This window comes from Malaya genurostris, chromosome 2, assembly GCF_030247185.1.
Source record: "Malaya genurostris strain Urasoe2022 chromosome 2, Malgen_1.1, whole genome shotgun sequence".
Lineage (NCBI taxonomy): Eukaryota > Metazoa > Arthropoda > Insecta > Diptera > Culicidae > Malaya > Malaya genurostris.
This window is the reverse complement of record NC_080571.1, coordinates 280,098,528-280,115,716: the sequence shown is the minus strand read 5'-3', so window position 1 is coordinate 280,115,716 and position 17,189 is coordinate 280,098,528. Positions and strand designations below refer to the sequence as shown.

Below are 17,189 nucleotides of genomic sequence, written 5' to 3'. Positions count from 1 at the left end.
ATAAAGCGGCCCATACACGTTCAGTTTTCCAGACAGTAAGGAACCTTGGATGAAATAAATAAATGAACAAAGCATGGGTGGCGTCATGTCAGTCATGTGTTTTGTCTTCATGTAAATTTTATCAGTTTTCTTCGTCGAAGCACATTAATCTGATTAAACTAAAACTGATGAACTGAACGATTAACTGAAGAACTGTGAGTTAGTTGGATGAAACTGAGCTCAAGAGCTTCAGTCAGTAAGATCGGTTGTCTGCCCGAATGAACTCTTCAGTCTTTTTAGTTAATCGTTCAGTTCTGACATGATACACAAGGAACTGTCTGGAAAACTGTATGGGCCGTTGACAACAGCTTCTTATGCGGTTTTTTTTTTTTTACAGACGATTTATTTTCCGCGGAACGCGTTTTTACGAGGATTTTTTTTGGGCGGTACACATTCCTCACGCGAAAAAGACTTCAGTGTAATTCAAAGCCTTGAGAATTTTCAGTGCTATCCAGAGTGATGAGAGAAATGCTTAGGACCGTTTTTGCGCTACGTTTTGTCTTCGACTCGTCAGTGCATAACAGTTTATGTCAAACTGTTATGACACCTAGCAGTTCAACAGTTCAATGCCAAACTGTTATGACACCTAGCAGTTCAACATAAAGGGCGACGTTTCTGATATTTGCACTTCATACCGTTGCATCGAAATACATTGTCTTTACAGTTACGCACCGACGAGCCGAAGGCGAAACGTAAAGCAAATTAAGAAAGTGATTGAATAATTAAAAACTTTTTGATTTGACATTTAATTAAAAATATTACAAGTATCTTGTTCATTTCTTATCATTTTATTCATGATGCCAAAGGTTTTCTTCAACCGGTTGTTTCTGTTCTTAGCATCTAGTGTATTGTGTGAGATTTTTTGTGTGTTACCAATTAGCCACATAATTTCTTATACAAAAATTTTAAATAATTTACAATGTTGGCATGTTTAACTTTTTGCTAAATGAGATGATGATAGTCACTGATTTAGCGTCGATCAAATGCACAAAAAAATGCATAGAATACTATTCACATCCGCTAGCTGATCAATAAAACAGGTAATCCTTCATCCATACATTGTTGAACCTTGCAGGCAAATAGCGTACTATTCACGTTAGTTAATTAAAATAAATAGCTGTCACTTTCAATTACATCTTCGCTGCTCAACGAAATTGTTTCTTTTTGTTTCGCACTTTGATTCTCACCTGCGGATGACCAACGGCTTTTCGCATGACGGCTTTCCGCCCAGTCCGCATCAGCTCTAGCGTGGCCCACAGCCAGTTCGTCGGTCTTTCATTCCTCGTCGTCGCCGCTATTTCCCTAGACACGTCGTCCGGAGAATATCCTGCTGCCTTCTGGTCCTCTGCCTACGAGCCACCCTCACGAACCGGCACACATCGACCATGCCAGCCAGCTAGCCAATACATACGCTAACGTGCAGATTTGAATTACAGTTATTATCTTATTTATTTTTATTATTTTCCCCGTACGCCAGACCGACGACTTCGGGTACCGAATTGCACTTATAATTACCTTTATTAGGCAGACCTCCTTTCTCGCAGTGCGCATTAGCTTCAATTGACTCGAGCATTCGTCAAAGTTCTGCAATTGCAACAAAGTCGCGCAGCTGTGCTTCGTCTGCCCTTTTTCTCCCACTTTGCCACCCCATCCGATGTCGACGATGTCGCTGCATTGTGAGTCGTCGTAAAGACAAATAATAATAAATACCTGATGCATTTTGCACTACGAGAAGTTTCTATAATTTGCTCACGTCTGGTTGAATTTGTTAGTCGAGTAGTTTTTTTTCGTTTTTTTCTCCTTCTTCAGCCCGATGTGTTCATGTGGATTATGTTGAGCTACATTTCGAACTTGATGCTACGTGTGTGGTGAATGGGGGGAGGGCTTTAGGGTGGGCAATAAATAATAATAACAGACCACCTGGCCAATGCTACTCATCACCGGTGTAAGCTGCGCGGAATTAATGCGTAGGAAATGGGCAATTCTCGCAGACGAAACGCAAAGCTGCGTCCGTGCTGTGCACTATCTTTTATGTTTTTTTTTTGTTTAGTTTGTATCCGAGCATGGTCATTTGATCAATTATACCGTAAAATTCTAGATTCCGGAACCGTAATTAGATTCACGAACTAAGATAAGAGTGTGGGGTTGAAAATTTCTCCACCTGCACTCCAGCTAATGATACGTCATTAAACCTTGTCAAAAATCGTCATATCCGGAGACTCGACCGCACACACCACCGGTAGTATTCATTTCGTACAGGGCATTAATTTAGAAAATGCTTCGCCAATTGTTTCCCGGAACGAAATTAGTGCCAGCTTCCAAGAGTTCCAACAACCGCCCGGTTCAGGCCCAGGTTTCCCAGGAGCTAATTGAGAATCAACAAGTTAATTTTCTTCACGGCCGACATGTCAGCATAGAAATAGACTTGAGTGCATTGCGAAGTGAACACTGAGCAGTTCTACGCACTGATTTTCATTCTTAGTGGTTCGTCTCGGCTCGGCTCGGCTCGGCTCGGCACCGTCTTGATCAATTTCACAGCCCCGTTCCGTGTTCTTCTGAGCTATTCGGGAACGTCACGCGGGAACCATCTTTCCCTAACCCCCCAAGGTTGGCGCGTAACGAGTCGAAGTCTACACGAGATGAATTTCAACGAGCTGCTTCTGCCGAATGGTTGTTGGTGGTTTTGTTCGGGAGAGGAAGAAAGCAAAAAAAAACAACTCCACTTCGATCCAGCACAGCTATCGCCAGGTACTGAGGGACTGACTGACAGCTTGCTGGTAGTCGCACTGTTCGACCGTGCGGTGAAGTTTTTCTCCTTTTACGATGCCCAGTTTACAACTCTATTTCTTGCGAGTACTTCACCGGCCAAACCAGCAGCAGCAGCAGCAGATACATTCGATCTGGTTATTGATCCGAACGTGCGATTGAGTTCATTTACGGGCTTAATTATTTATGGAGTGTAGCTGTAATTGATGCTGCTTCTCGGTTGCTTCATGTTGTTTTTTCGAGCAGATCGTTGCCAATCTATGCGACGAGAATTTTAAGACGAACTGTGGCAGTTACCGTCACCGTTTAACTGTCGCACTGTCTCGGGGATCGATAAGAAAAAGCAGCAACAACAAAAAAAAAACGCGATCCATCGACGCTGTGTGAGAAGCGTGAAACTAAATTATTATAAAAATTACATCGATGATAATCATTATCATTATTACCGTCGCTCGCTGTGTCATGTGTTCGTTCGTGTTTTGGTTTTCCCATATATGCTCGGAAAGGGTTCGTCGCCTGTTTTCTCAATCTCTTTTAATTTTGTCAAACGGCTGCACCCCGGACAAGGCCTTCGCCGGGAAGTGTCCCTCGAACAAGGCTGAATTTAATGAAAATTAAATATTAATCAATGTAATTTTACTTAAATAACACGGACATTATTACGCGCTGGTATGCCATTAGGATTGGAATGAGTTTTCGCAGGCGCTGCCAAGTCCTTGAAAGCGGTCGGCCTTCCTGGTCGGTCCTTTATGGTGTACGGTGATAATTTGATGGCAGCTACCTACCACTCGACTGGTGAGGGCCGGTCTGAGACTATGCGTGTTTATTGGATTAGTCGCCGGTTCGGGAGCTGAGGGATGTCGGACTTTAGCTGGCGACGCCTAACAGCTTTCCAATCAATGGGCGCCAGGAGATCACATGTAGATCGTTCACTTGTAACGGATTTTTGTACGCTTTTTTCATTGTATTTTATTTTTAAATACATCTGTCAGGTATAACAAAATAACTAAACACAGCTTCGAAAATTAAGGTGAAATAGAACACTTGAAAAAATAGTACAATTATTTAGTTCTTAGTCATTCTAGAATAGATGTCTCAGATCTAAAGCAATATATTTATTCATAATGATCATTTCTAAAAGTAACGTTCCTTCAATATTTGTACACAAAATTCAATGCACTGTTTCGCCTGTTTGTTTTCTCATTTAAAAAGGCAGTGAAAACCCAGAAAGTTGATTTAAAAAAACCCTTCCTAATCCACCTAGTGGTGTGATAATGCCTTTCTCTTCTTTCATAACAGTCTCATGAAATATATTTCTTTTATTAGTTTTTATTACTATTTTTATTACTTTTATTATATTTTATTACTATTACTATATTACTATATTTTATTACTTTTATTAAATATATTCGGATACTAATTTTGACGCCAATTGATTCAGATTGATTCGAGTTGTTCACAGAAGCATGCTTAAGTGTTTATGTGACACAGTCAGCATCATTTTTCCAAACTAGTGCTTGACATTTGCGTTGCCTATTTGTATGAGAACAGTGATGCTAATCTAAAAAAACAGCCTTCTCAGTCCACTTAGTGGAATTTTCATATATCATGAAAAATCACCATAGGGGGGAGTACATGAAATTTTCGAAATCGAAAAAAAATTTTTGATGCCAAAAGGCTTAGAATTGCATGAAACGTCGAGATTTAGTGTCATCCCGAAAAAAAATTTTTTTGAAAAAATCGACTTTTTGGGACTTAGAAAAAATATCGAATTGTCCCAGAAAGTTGAGTTTTTCAAAAAAAAATTGTTAATGTGATGACACTAAATTTCGATGTTTCATGCAGTTGTACTTGGTGCGTTTTCAAGATCGAAAATTGTTAAACCTTTAACACCGGGCAGCACCCCTTACGCATGTCCGATTTAGCTCAAATTTTGCATGAAGGCTTTTTTAGAGGTGCTTGAACTTTTGAGCACTAGAGCTTAACGAAAATAGAGGTGATCCCAACATTTTGGCACCCTTATATACATAAGAGCGGTAAAAATCACCGTGTTTTGTCGGTTACGTCACTTATGCCATCATATATCTGGAACCAAAAGTCACAGCCATTTTATCTTCGAACTTGATCAATGGCCCGACAGTAGCTTTCAAACGAGCCCAAGTTTGTTAAAATCGGTTCAGTCATCTCTGAGAAAATTGAGCGCGTTCAAATACAACGCTTTTTGTCGGTTACGTCACTTATACAATCATATCTCCGGAACCAAAAGTCTCAGCCATTTGATCTTCGAACTTGATCAATGGCCCAACAGTAGCTTTTAAACGAACCCAAGTTTGTTAAAATCGGTTCAGCCATCTCTGAGAAAATTGAGCGCGTTCAAATACAACGCTTTTTGTCGGTTACGTCACTTATACAATCATATCTCCGAAACCAAAAGTCACAGCCATTTGATCTTCGAACTTGATCAATGGGCCGACAGTAGGTTTCAAACGAGCCCAAGTTTGTTAAAATCGGTTCAGCCATCTCTGAGAAAATTGAGCGCGTTCAAATGTCTTCTAAAAGTGCACACACACACACATACACACTGACATTTTCCGATCTCGTCGAACTGAGTCGAATGGTATATAACACTATGGGTCTCCGAGGCTCCGTTCGAAAGTCGGTTTTTCCAGCAATTCTAATACCTTTCTATAGAGAAAGGTAAAAAAAGTTTTTTCGAAATGACACTAAATCTTGACGTTTTATGTAATTCTATCAACAAAATATTTTCGATTTCGGAAAAATTCATGTAAGTCCCCTCTCCCTCCCAAAATTTTTCGATACAAAGGTGAATCTTCCTCCAACTTTGCCAGCGCCCATTCACCAAAGGTTAGACGTCGTAAGTCGATTCATGATTATATTTTAGCTCAAGGGTTCCCAAACTATTTTGGGTCATGGACTCCTTTACTAAAATTAACTTAGGCCTCAGACCTTGATAGGGGTCAAATTCCTTTGAAAATTCAATTTCTTGCTTTTTTAATATTCTTGTAAAATACTTACGAATTTCTGCGGATGGTCAAATAAACACAACTTTTTAGCGTAAATATTTCAAATAACAACTTATATCAAACAACAGGGGGTTGATTTCTAGCCCTCGTCGACACCCATAGTCAGTTCGACCCCCGCAAAAAGGATATCGACCCCAAGGGGTCTATATCGACCACTTTGGAAATCCCTGTTATAGACCAAACTAAACAAGTTTAACAAAGAATGAAGACACGAAGTAAATGATATTACCACCAAAATGGAATAGTCTTAACGTGCATCAAGATAAGAAAACACTTTCTGTTCTGCACGAGCGGATACAAGGGAGCCACTTAGGACTACTCCTTCGCATGCTATTTGCGAATGATCTATGCAGTGAATTGTTGTCACTTAATGTAATGTATGCTGATAAAAAGTAAGTAAAGTTTTGGAGCACTCATTATAAAACGGTTTGTGTTTTAGTCTTTGTTAAGACGTCTTGAGCTAGTTTAAAATATGATCAGTATCTAATGGGGAAAACATATGGGAAAATTGACATATGAATGCAATTATGTAATAAAAACGTGCTTAATCCACCTAGCAGTGATATGGTACCTTTTTTATCAATCCGCATGTGTTTTTTGCATGAATATCCTTCGGTGTTTCAGTTCTCGTGGCATTATTTTAATGACCGTCGATTTAAGCGGCAATTTGAGATTTTTATCACTCATTACTCTGTAATATCGAAACTGCAAATCGGATCGAATTTGAATCTAAAAGTGTTACAATCGATTTAACATTCCATGATATGTCGGAGTAAGTTCCACTTTAGAGTTTACCGTAATTTAAGGTACTTCCAGGGCCGGTTTCAATTTTAAAAATTCATCATTCTGTAATTCCAGAATCGGAAGTCATAATTGGATAATATTAATTAATTTTGTCTTCGTAGATCTGGCTTTTTTTAGAAAACGATTGAACTTTGAGAAACGATTCGATACTGGAAACGGAATTCGAAAATCGGTTTAGCCGAAGTCAGATAAATTCAACTGAGTAGCTTTTTAGTTTACTTTTATTTGAATTTTAGATCAGTTCAGCCATCTACGAGAAAAATGGGTACACCATCTTCATTTCGTTTCACATATCATCCTGTAGTTCCGGAACCAGAAATCGGATCCAAACATAATTCAGGAACCTTGTTTAGGAGCATACGACTTTTCGTATGAATCCGAGTTTGTAGAAAACGGTTGAGTCATCTCCGAAAAAATTGAGTGAAATTATTTGTCACACACGCATTTGCCGATCTCGACGAACTGATTCGAATGGTACATGGTTGTTATGTTCTTCCAGCATTTATTGCTGTAAGTAGTTTAAATCAATATAATTATGGAATAGCTTTCAACTGGAAAATACTGCCATCATTTGATTACAAGAAAATTACATATGTCATATTCGAACGATTATGTTGCCAAAATCGAACCGTGCTAAAATCGGTCCGAGTCAAAATGTCATGAAAAAGGATACTGTACACAGTCTTTTTGCTACTTAGAAACAATTGTATGTAACAGTATAAAAAATCGTGTTTTACGTTGCTCCCAAGCATTGCTTTGTCATACAGCGCTCAAAATTCCTGCTGCTGGAATAGGGGGAAAAGTCGCTTACTCAAAAATATCGATATCTCCGTTAAAAATGGACGGATTTAACCAATCTATGGCTTGTTGGATAGCTAATACCGCGTGAAATTTAAGTATGGAAACATATTCTGTTTTCAAGGTCAAATATGTCAGATACTGTCAAAAAACTGAAAATTATGACATAAAACTTCGTAACACATGGATCAATAAGTCCCGAGACTAACAATGGAAACAACATTTTTTTGCAAAATTTTTTTTTATTCATCAACATAATCACCTTTTAAGGTGATACAATGGTTCCAACGTTTTTCCAATTTTTCAATACCTTGTTTATAAAAAAATTATCTTTCGCTTCAAAATAAGCTTCAGTTTCAGCGATGACCTCCTCATTTAAGCCAAATCTTTTTCCCTGGAGCATTTTTTTAAGATCATCAAAGAGCCAGTAGTCACTGGGGGCTAAATCTGGCAAATATGGGGGGTGGGGAAGCAGATCAAAGCCCAATTCGTTCAATTTCGCCATTGTTTTCATTGTTTCGTTCATTGCTGTTTTTGTTCCATCGAAAGCAATCGCGGCACCCACTTGGAAAAAACCTTTTTCATGCTCAATTTTTCATGAAGGATAGTAAATACACTTCCATATGATATCTGTGTCACCTCAGCAATCTCACGGAGCTTCACTTTACGATCTTTCATTATAATTTTTGTCACTTCACTCACATTTTCCGGTGTAACGGCTTCCACAGGTCTACCCGAGCGTTCCGCGTCATTTGTGTCGGTACGACCACGTTTAAACTCGGCGAACCACCGACAAATCGTTGCTTTTGATGGACAAGAGTCCGGATAACATTTTTCAATCCATTGTTTCGCTTGCACGGTGTTTTTACCCATTAAAAAACAATGTTTTATCAAAACACGAAACTCGTTTTTTTTTCATTTTTTCAAACAAACTACAAAACGACTTTACTCCAACCTCGATAACTCAGCTGTTTCTGGTTGGATCGACTTAAAATTTTGACCCGTTTCAAGCGAAGGTTAGTACTCTAGAAAAACGTAGTTACTGGTTTACTACGAGCGTCATATCTGCTTTAGTCTCGGGACTTATTGATCCATGTGTTAAAATGAAAAAATCAACGAATTTTTTCGTCAAAATGCTGATTTCGGTCTTTCCGTGGACAACAAAAATAATTGTTGCTTTTAGATAACCAATGATCCTAAAATTAAAATTAACATATCGGATTAGAAATTTAAATACGGATATATCGTAACACATGCGAAAAACATCGAACAATTTTCAAGCAGTTTCACCAAGAGTATTCCTTTTTGTTTTTAATGGATTGTTTTGCTTCGACACTTCTCATGAGTTTTTGACTAATAAACTTGTTAACAAAACCAATTTCAGTTTTGCTTTCTTTGTGCTGTCTTTCAGCAGTGATGGTAACAGATAGATAGAGTCAAATTTTCTGATTTTAATCACAAAATTAGTTGCAAATGAAAATTTCGTGTTGGATTGAAATGTCGATGGTTTGTGTCCGGGATATTTAGCCAACTAAACACATTCTCTAAAAACAATAGTTTGTCAGCAAAGTAAATCCTGAATTTCAACTAATTTGATAGTTATTTTGTAAATTTTGTTGTTAAAATCCACGAATTTAACAACAGTAATACGATTCAGGCGCAGTGCTAATTTCGTTCGTTTCGTATTGGCTCCGTTGATAGTGTAACTCGAGTCTCTTCTGTCATCAGAACTAGCTGCGATAAATTAGACTCAACAGTTTCAATCTGAATTGTAAAATTCGCTTAAATCAAGTGATGGCTTATTTGCTTCCGATAACACTTGAGTTCGCTGTACTTATTATGGACATATTTGAGTATGTTACATCAAAATCAGTCCCAAGTTTTTCTACTGATGTGTAGCTGCTGAGATGGGTGCTTGAAGAATTTTAGCTAAACTTTCCCAAACAACATCGATATTTTCATTTGAACGAACTTTTTCAACAATTTTTCCGAAGTACATGCAACACAATACCATGAGACTCCAACAACTACAAAAAAATCAATTCCACTGAAGCAAATGAACAACACATTTTCTCCATTTGATACCCTCTCTCTCTCTCTCTTTCTCCATAACATGCCAACAACTTCACAGCACTCACTTATCATCCAATCCCCGCATTACTTATCTAACTCATAATTGCTGTCACTGTAATCACTGCGACGGTTCCGACGAAACATTCCTGATTCCATCTAACCGTTGCTAATGAGATTAATCAAAATGGCTCAAGTTCAGCGTTGATGTCGAACTAACGACAATGACTAATCACCACCGAGCGACACATAACACATCCTTCCACTCCAGCGACGGGCCGACATTACTGCTGCTGATTGTGGTGGTGATGGTGATGGTGGTGGTCTCGGTTTGAAATCGTCGAATACCCAGTGCAGTTGGAAAATCACTCCATCATCGTGTCGACTGCTTGCCACTCATAGATAGACGAATGCGCCTCGAAGTTGATGAAGCAGGCGATGACAAATGACTATCAAAACCTGTCCAACCGCTAGCAGGCTCGGATCCTCTCACCTGACCGGGCAAAAATAAAAAAAAAAACGAAGTTGCAGCAGCAGTGGTGGCAAAATTAATTAAAATCGGCGGATGGCTTACAGTCTCTGCCAATAAAGGATTTCCCAACTCATCACCGGTATCGGTTAGCAAATGTAGCGGCTTCCTGCAGTTCACGTAGCCGGCGGATAGTCGTAATCTTAGGCCGCGTTCGCAGTGCCAATCATTCCGGACATACATATGCAGAAATATGAATTAATCATCTCGTAGCCTTTAGGAAAACGGTTTTCTTTTTCAATTTGTAGCATTGCTAAACTCGTGTGCCAGCTAACCGTAGCTGCTTGCCAGTTGACCGTAGGGTGAATGGTCCTAATTAAGGCGTCTCGGCCGGGTAGTGCGGTACCGCATCGGAATCGTAAAGCCCCTACAGGACCAAGTCGGTCGCGAAACATGTCGACGAGATTCCAGGGCCGGGTTGTGTTGTAAAGGCCCTGCTGAACTCCGCTAGGGGTTTTCCTTCGCTTTTGCACCGCGGTGATGTGTTAATTTAGGCTCGCGGTAATGAAATAATTGTACTTCTCGGGAATTCGATAAGGTATAATTACGAACGCTACAATATTGCAGCGAGAAAATTGTTAAATCACTACCTCAGCAGCGTTTGACTGGGCCTCGATTAGTTAAGGGAATTTGCGAAGTAAATGAAGTTTTATTGGTGGAATTTAACATATCGTTTCACGACCGCCAACAAAGAGGTGCAATTTCCGGTGGATCATGCAGGAATGCTTTGTTCGGGTATTGGAAAGAAAAAGATCAATGATGACTGGAGGATTTTGATTCAGCGATTCCGATCAGACATGGTTATCTCGACAGCGGCGCAGATTGGCCGGAGAAGGTGGACGACCGCCCGATTATTATGATGCATTACGCGGCGAATATCACGGTACAGAATTGCATAGAAAATAAAACGATCATCGTGACATCTGGGCTGCTGGGTGCATCGCATTCCAGTGACGTGAAACTGTTATTCAAATTAAGTTGATCCCAAACTATACCAACACCCACTCTTTCAGTAGTTATAAAACCAACAAATATATGTAAGAAGTATCTTCTGCGCATACAATTTACCAGAGCGAACGGGATTCTCGTTCTAGTGCCACCGAAGACCGCTACCACCGTTTTCGTCTATTGTTTTATCACTGTTCATAGCCATTAGTGTTACTTCAACAGTCATTTTTTGATTTTTTTGTGGTTTGTCTATTGATTGTTTGTTGAAATTTAGCTGGACGATTTCTCAGTTGTACGCAAGAATTCCCATATGATATTGGTTTTTTACCCGATGATCGTTTGATTCACGTAGGTTACTAGCGTTAGCCAGAAACAGGATTATTTTTGTCTCAGGATGACTTTTGAAGTGATATACTTACCTATGCGCCTACGAATATAAAAAAAAATCATTATAATCACCCGTAAAAGTTAAATCATCTTTCTTTATATCGTTATTAACACATTGACAAGAAAGTCCCGGGCCTAACAAAAAGAACACGATTTTTCTTGGTTCAAAATAAACTTTATTCATCAACGTAATCTCCATCAACTACTCTCTTACTCTTTCAGTCGTAGACCACGCGGGTCTCTGCTGTATACAGTAGGCGTCTCCATTCAACTCGGTTCATGGCTGCTCGCCGCCAGCCTCGGTAGCTGCGAAGGGTCCGCAGGTCGTCCTCAATTTGATCGATCCATCCATCGAGCGCGCCTCTTCTTCTTATAGCGGTCGGATCATTATCGAGAATCATTTTAACCGGGTTGTTCTCCGACATTCTAACAACATGCCCGGCCCACCGTAACCGCCCGACCTTGGCCGTTTGGACGAGGGTTGGTCCTCCCAGCAACTGGTGCAGTTCATGGTTCATTCGCCTTCTCCACGTACCGTCTTCCATCCGCACTCCGCCGAAGATGGTTCGCAACACCTTCCGTTCAAAAACACCCAGTGCGCGTTGATCCTCCGCAAGCATTGTCCAGGACTCGTGCCCGTAGAGGATAACCGGTCTAATCAGCGTTTTGTAGATAGTTAACTTCGTAGGACGGCGAATTTTGCTCGATCGAAGCGTCCTGCGCAGTCCAAAGTAATCACGATTTCCTGACAATATGCGTCTCTGAATTTCTCTGCTGGTGTCATTATTGGCAGTCACCAGTGAGCCCAAGTACACGAACTCGTCGACCATTTCGATTTCATCACCACCAATCAGAACTCGTAATGAGTGGCTGACGTTATCTTCTCTCGAGCCCCTGCCTTTCATGTACTTTGTCTTTGACACATTGATGTCTAGTCCGATCCGCTTGGCCTCAGATTTTAGTCCGATGTACGTATCTTCCATCTTCTCAAAGTTGCGTGCTATAATATCAATATCATCAGCGAAACCAAGTAGCTGGAAGGACTTTCTGAAAATCGTGCCACTCGTGTCTATCCTCGCTCTTCTTATCACACCCTCCAAAGCAATGTTGAATAGCAGACACGAAAGGCCATCACCTTGCCGTAGCCCTCTGCGAGTTTTGAGTTTATCCCTGATACTCGAACAACGCACATCACTCGATTCATCGTAGCCTTGACCAATCGTATCAGTTTGTCCGGGAATCCGTAGTCGTGCATGATTTTCCATAGTTGTTCTCGATCGATTGTGTCGTAGGCTGATTTGAAATCGATGAATAAGTGATGTGTGGGCACATTGTATTCGCGCCACTTTGCAACACCTGGCGGATGGCGAACACTTGGTCCGTGGTAGCGCGTTCGCCCATAAATCCTGCCTGATATTGTCCCACGAATTCTTGGAGGTTTGGGACCGGCAGTCTATCGTCCTCCGCACGCGTTCCCAAGTTCATACCGCGCCGCCACTTTCGTATTCCGCCACATCGCCATTGAGGTGCTCGTCGAAATACTGCCGCCACCTCTCGATCACCTCACAGTCGTTCGTGAGAAGATCCCCGTTGGTGTCCTTGCACATATCGGCCTGTGGCACATGGCCTCTGCGCGAACGGTTCACCTTCTCGTTGAACTTCCTTGTGTCATTAGCACGGAACAGCTGTTCCATCGCTTCTCGATCTCGCGATCTCGGTCTTCCTGTTGGCGCTTTTTTCTACAGGATACCGAGTTTAGTCTGTTCCGCGCCTGTCTGTATCGCTCCTCGTTTGCTCTCGTCCGGTGTTGCAGCTTGCTTCTCGGCCACTAACTGTTCACATTCGTCGTCGAACCAGTCGTTCCTTAGGTTCGGAGCCGCCGTACCTAGTGTTGCTGATGCAGTGCTACATATGGCAGAACGGATGTATCTCCAGCCATCTTCAAGAGTAGCTGCACCAAGCTGCTCTTCCGTTGGTAGTGCCACAGCCAATTGCTGCGCATAATCTTGGGCTACTCCAGCATACCCGGCTACTCCAGCATCCTGTATCATTCGTAATAGGTGTTTTACGGGCGGCTTATTAGGCCTACGCCAACCCCCTGTCTCGCCGGAGGATCATCATGCTTGCTCTATTTAACGTCCCAACTAGCACTAGGACGATCCCGTTGGTGGGGTTGCCACCTTGGATTGAGCTGGACGGGATACAGCATTTCATAGTCAGCCGCTGGATACCAGAACAGACGCTGTTTGAAGCCGCTCCTAACATGGAGTACAGACGCTCCGACAGACCCCCCCTCCCTGTCAGCATACGACCAAGGTCCCACCGGGGTTGGTTACCCGATCTTTCCTATGGTTGCTCGTACCCCAGCCGGCACCGCGGGGAGGTAGGGATAGGAGTTACTGGACAAGAGGCTAAGAACCACATTGGGGCCTGAATTGCGCATTGTCCAGTCGTTTGCACCTTCGGACGCTTTTGATGAAGTTCACCAGTTGCTGTCCACTCAGATGACGATAATTTTGATTCAGGAGTGAAGTGATGAATCCATGTTTCATCCATTGTCACATATCAACGCAAAAATTCTGGTTTGTTACGTTGAAATATGGCTAAACACTGTTCAGAATCATCAACACGTTCTCGTTTTTGGTGAACAGTAAACAAACCCGGCATCCACTTTGAACAGACCCTTCTCATAGTCAAATGCTCATGCAATATAAAGCCAACACGTTCTTTTGATATCTTTACGATATCAGCTAATTCAGGCAACTTCACTTTTCGATCATTCAAAACGGTTTTGTGGGTTTTTTTTTAAAATGTTTTCTGGTGTTACCGCCTCAATTGGACGTCACTGCGTTCTGCATCACCAATGCCTTTACGGTCACGTTTGAAGTCAGCAAACCAACGTTTTATTATTGTTTCTAATGAAGCGGAGTCTCCATAACACTTTTCAATCCATTGCTTCGCTTGAACGGTATTTTTCCCATGAAGAAGCAGTGTAAAATTAAAACACGAAATTGTTTTCGATCCATTGTTCTGAAAATAACAAAAGTAGTGTCACTCTTAGCACAGTAACTCACAAACTAATGAATAGAGTCATGAAATTTAAACGGTTGTTTTTAAAGGTTAGTATGATCTGAAAAATGTCCCGGGCTGGTGGTTCAATGCATAGGGCGCTGGTCTTACAAACCAGTTGTCGTATGTTCGAGCCCCGACCTGGAAGGATTCGTAGTGTCAGTAGAATCGTAGCACTAGCCATGCACTGGTTCTGTACACTCTGAATCGGCTGCGAAGTCTGTTGAAACAGAAAGTCGAATTCCACTACAGGAATGTAATACCAAGGCTTTGCTTTTATGATCTGAAAAAAGGTGACTGCAATAAAACTACCGCCATCTATGTGTTAAACCCGTGACTTTTCAGCCCATGTGTTAGCTTGCGATAGCCAATCTCGCGGATGCTGGTTCGAAATTAACAGGTATCGAATCTAGCTTTGGGTAAACCGAGAGACGAATAAACCTTGACAGATTATCGTTACCCAACTAAAGAACAGATTGGAAAATGACTGATGAATGGAAAGCAGAGATATATATTTGCGAAAAAAACAGCTCTAAAGCAGGACTGGTATTTGCAACTTTCTCGTATCAGTAGAAATACTTTACCATTTGAGCTGCTTTCAATAGGCTGAAATACATTTTGAAAAGTAGCCGAATTATGCAAAGAATTCGTACATGTTCACATTTGAATAAGCGAAATAGGGTTCATTTTTTATGACTGGCCTCTGCTAGAGAGCACTTCACAAGCAATGACAAATCTATTTTTCCCTAGTAAATTTCGTTGATGTTTTCCGGAAATTTCGGTACATTACATGTTGATCAAGTTAAAATAAAACTTGAAATGAAAAATTAAGTGCTCATTGAAACTGTTAGAAATCGTTTCATTGGAATATTTTACCTAAGTAGAACTATTTTTAACAGATTTAAGGATTGTTCTTTACAAAAGCACACAAAAGACAGATTAAATTTGGGATTCCATTTATTCATTAATTTGTACATTACTAGTCATCTTAAAACTAATTAGAGTTACTTAATTAGAAAGCATGTCATTAGGGTTTGTAGTTGTAGCTTTTTGTTTATTTTGAGAGAGCTCTTTATTCACGAGAGCCCAATATCGCTTGATAGGTCACAACTCCGGTCAGTTAGGTAGATTCACCTTTTTCAGTACAAGATGAACTCCATTCACTTAATACCGTTCCAAAACATCTTTAGTGTAGTGACTAGATGCCAAATCCGGCCAGAATAGCGAAGGTATATTTTTTTCAAGGTATATTTCTCTGTTTACCGTTATAGTAGTGATGAAGGTTTAGATTACTCGACCACATCTGCATGTTACCTGCAATGCAAACAATTTTTGGCTAAAGAGATCGCTAGTGTCAACAACCTTCTCTTTAGCACTCTGGTACAGGTGGAAACACGTTCCAGAAGGTAACTTGATTTGAATTTAATCCAGAACGAGGTTCGAGTGTTCCAATTGAATGAGAATAGTATTAATTAACTCTCCGATAAGTCCCCCATCACAATATAACATTTACACATTTTCGTAAGAACATTAAACCCCACATTTTTTGGCAGTTATGTTTTCTGAGACTTGTTTAATTACTTTCTCTGGCGTACGGCACAATTGTTAATAATTAGGTTTTCAAAAGCGGGGAAAAAGTATCTGTAATTATTCAATCATTCTAAAGCTTTTTTATCTCCTTCTTGATAGCCCTGGTGCGATCTTGATCAACACCACTTTAAAATTTATTTAAAACTGTTTGCGTGATCATACATAAAAACCATTCAAACATGATCTAGAATTAAATATAGTAATCATGTTAGTAATTTTAATTATATTAAACAACTTTTTCAACCTGATAATATCAATATTTGGAGTAAAATGTAAACGTAAATATTGAAAACTTGCATTTCAAATGAGCTTTTATGTCGAACATACAAATAGAATCAGATATATATATTTAAAAAATATGGCGAGTCGAATTTTTCTGCTCATTTGACGGAACGTTTCGCGGAGAATCTACGTTTAATCATTATTTTTTCAAATGTTTGCATATAATCAGAAAGCCATACCCATATGTGAAAGATGTTGAATTCTTGAACTTTACAGGCAGTGAAACTGCTCACTTCCGAAGATTCTCTGGAATCAGTGCTGGAAAAATCAAGATAAAAAAATCATCAAATCGTAATCACTAGCGAAGATGCTCGCTTGTGATCTTTCCCAATGAAGATCAATACTAATCTAATCTAATCATCGAATCACATCGATCACAATCAATACTGATCTTCCGTCACACAGAATCGGTAGTGATTTTGAGCTACTGTTATCACTGATTCCTGTAAGATCAAATCACTGGACGATTCGATCAGCTTTGAGCATTGTGGAAGAAAATCACAAATGAGCAAGATCAGACATGAGTGCCGAATGATTTACGTCTAAAATCGTTAGCCCCGATGAAGAGTGTGAAAATTAGTGACAACAGTGATACTACAGAAACTTTTAACCAAGGATAACACGTGTCAATGAGACTTTTAAAATCGTGGATTTTGTATTTTTTGGGAAGTTTAGTGATGAGTGATAAGGAATATCAAAGAAGCAAGTACATCAATGATTTTTGTCAATTTATATGCATGAGCATGGTCAAATTAGGGAAAATTGTTAGTCCTTATCACCAGACTTGGGAAAAATACCGACTTCGTTACGGCACGGTTTACGATTTTTTTCTTGTTGGATGCAAACCGTGTTCGATTTCGCAA

At 40.2% G+C, this 17,189-nt stretch overlaps 1 protein-coding gene across 1 annotated transcript in view; it reads left to right on the top strand.

Annotated features, from left to right (window-relative positions):
- The window catches only part of LOC131430267 (homeobox protein aristaless), a 223,067-nt gene that overhangs the window by 129,671 nt on the left and 76,207 nt on the right, over window positions 1–17,189 (top strand). The gene's annotated exons all lie outside the window — the stretch shown is intronic.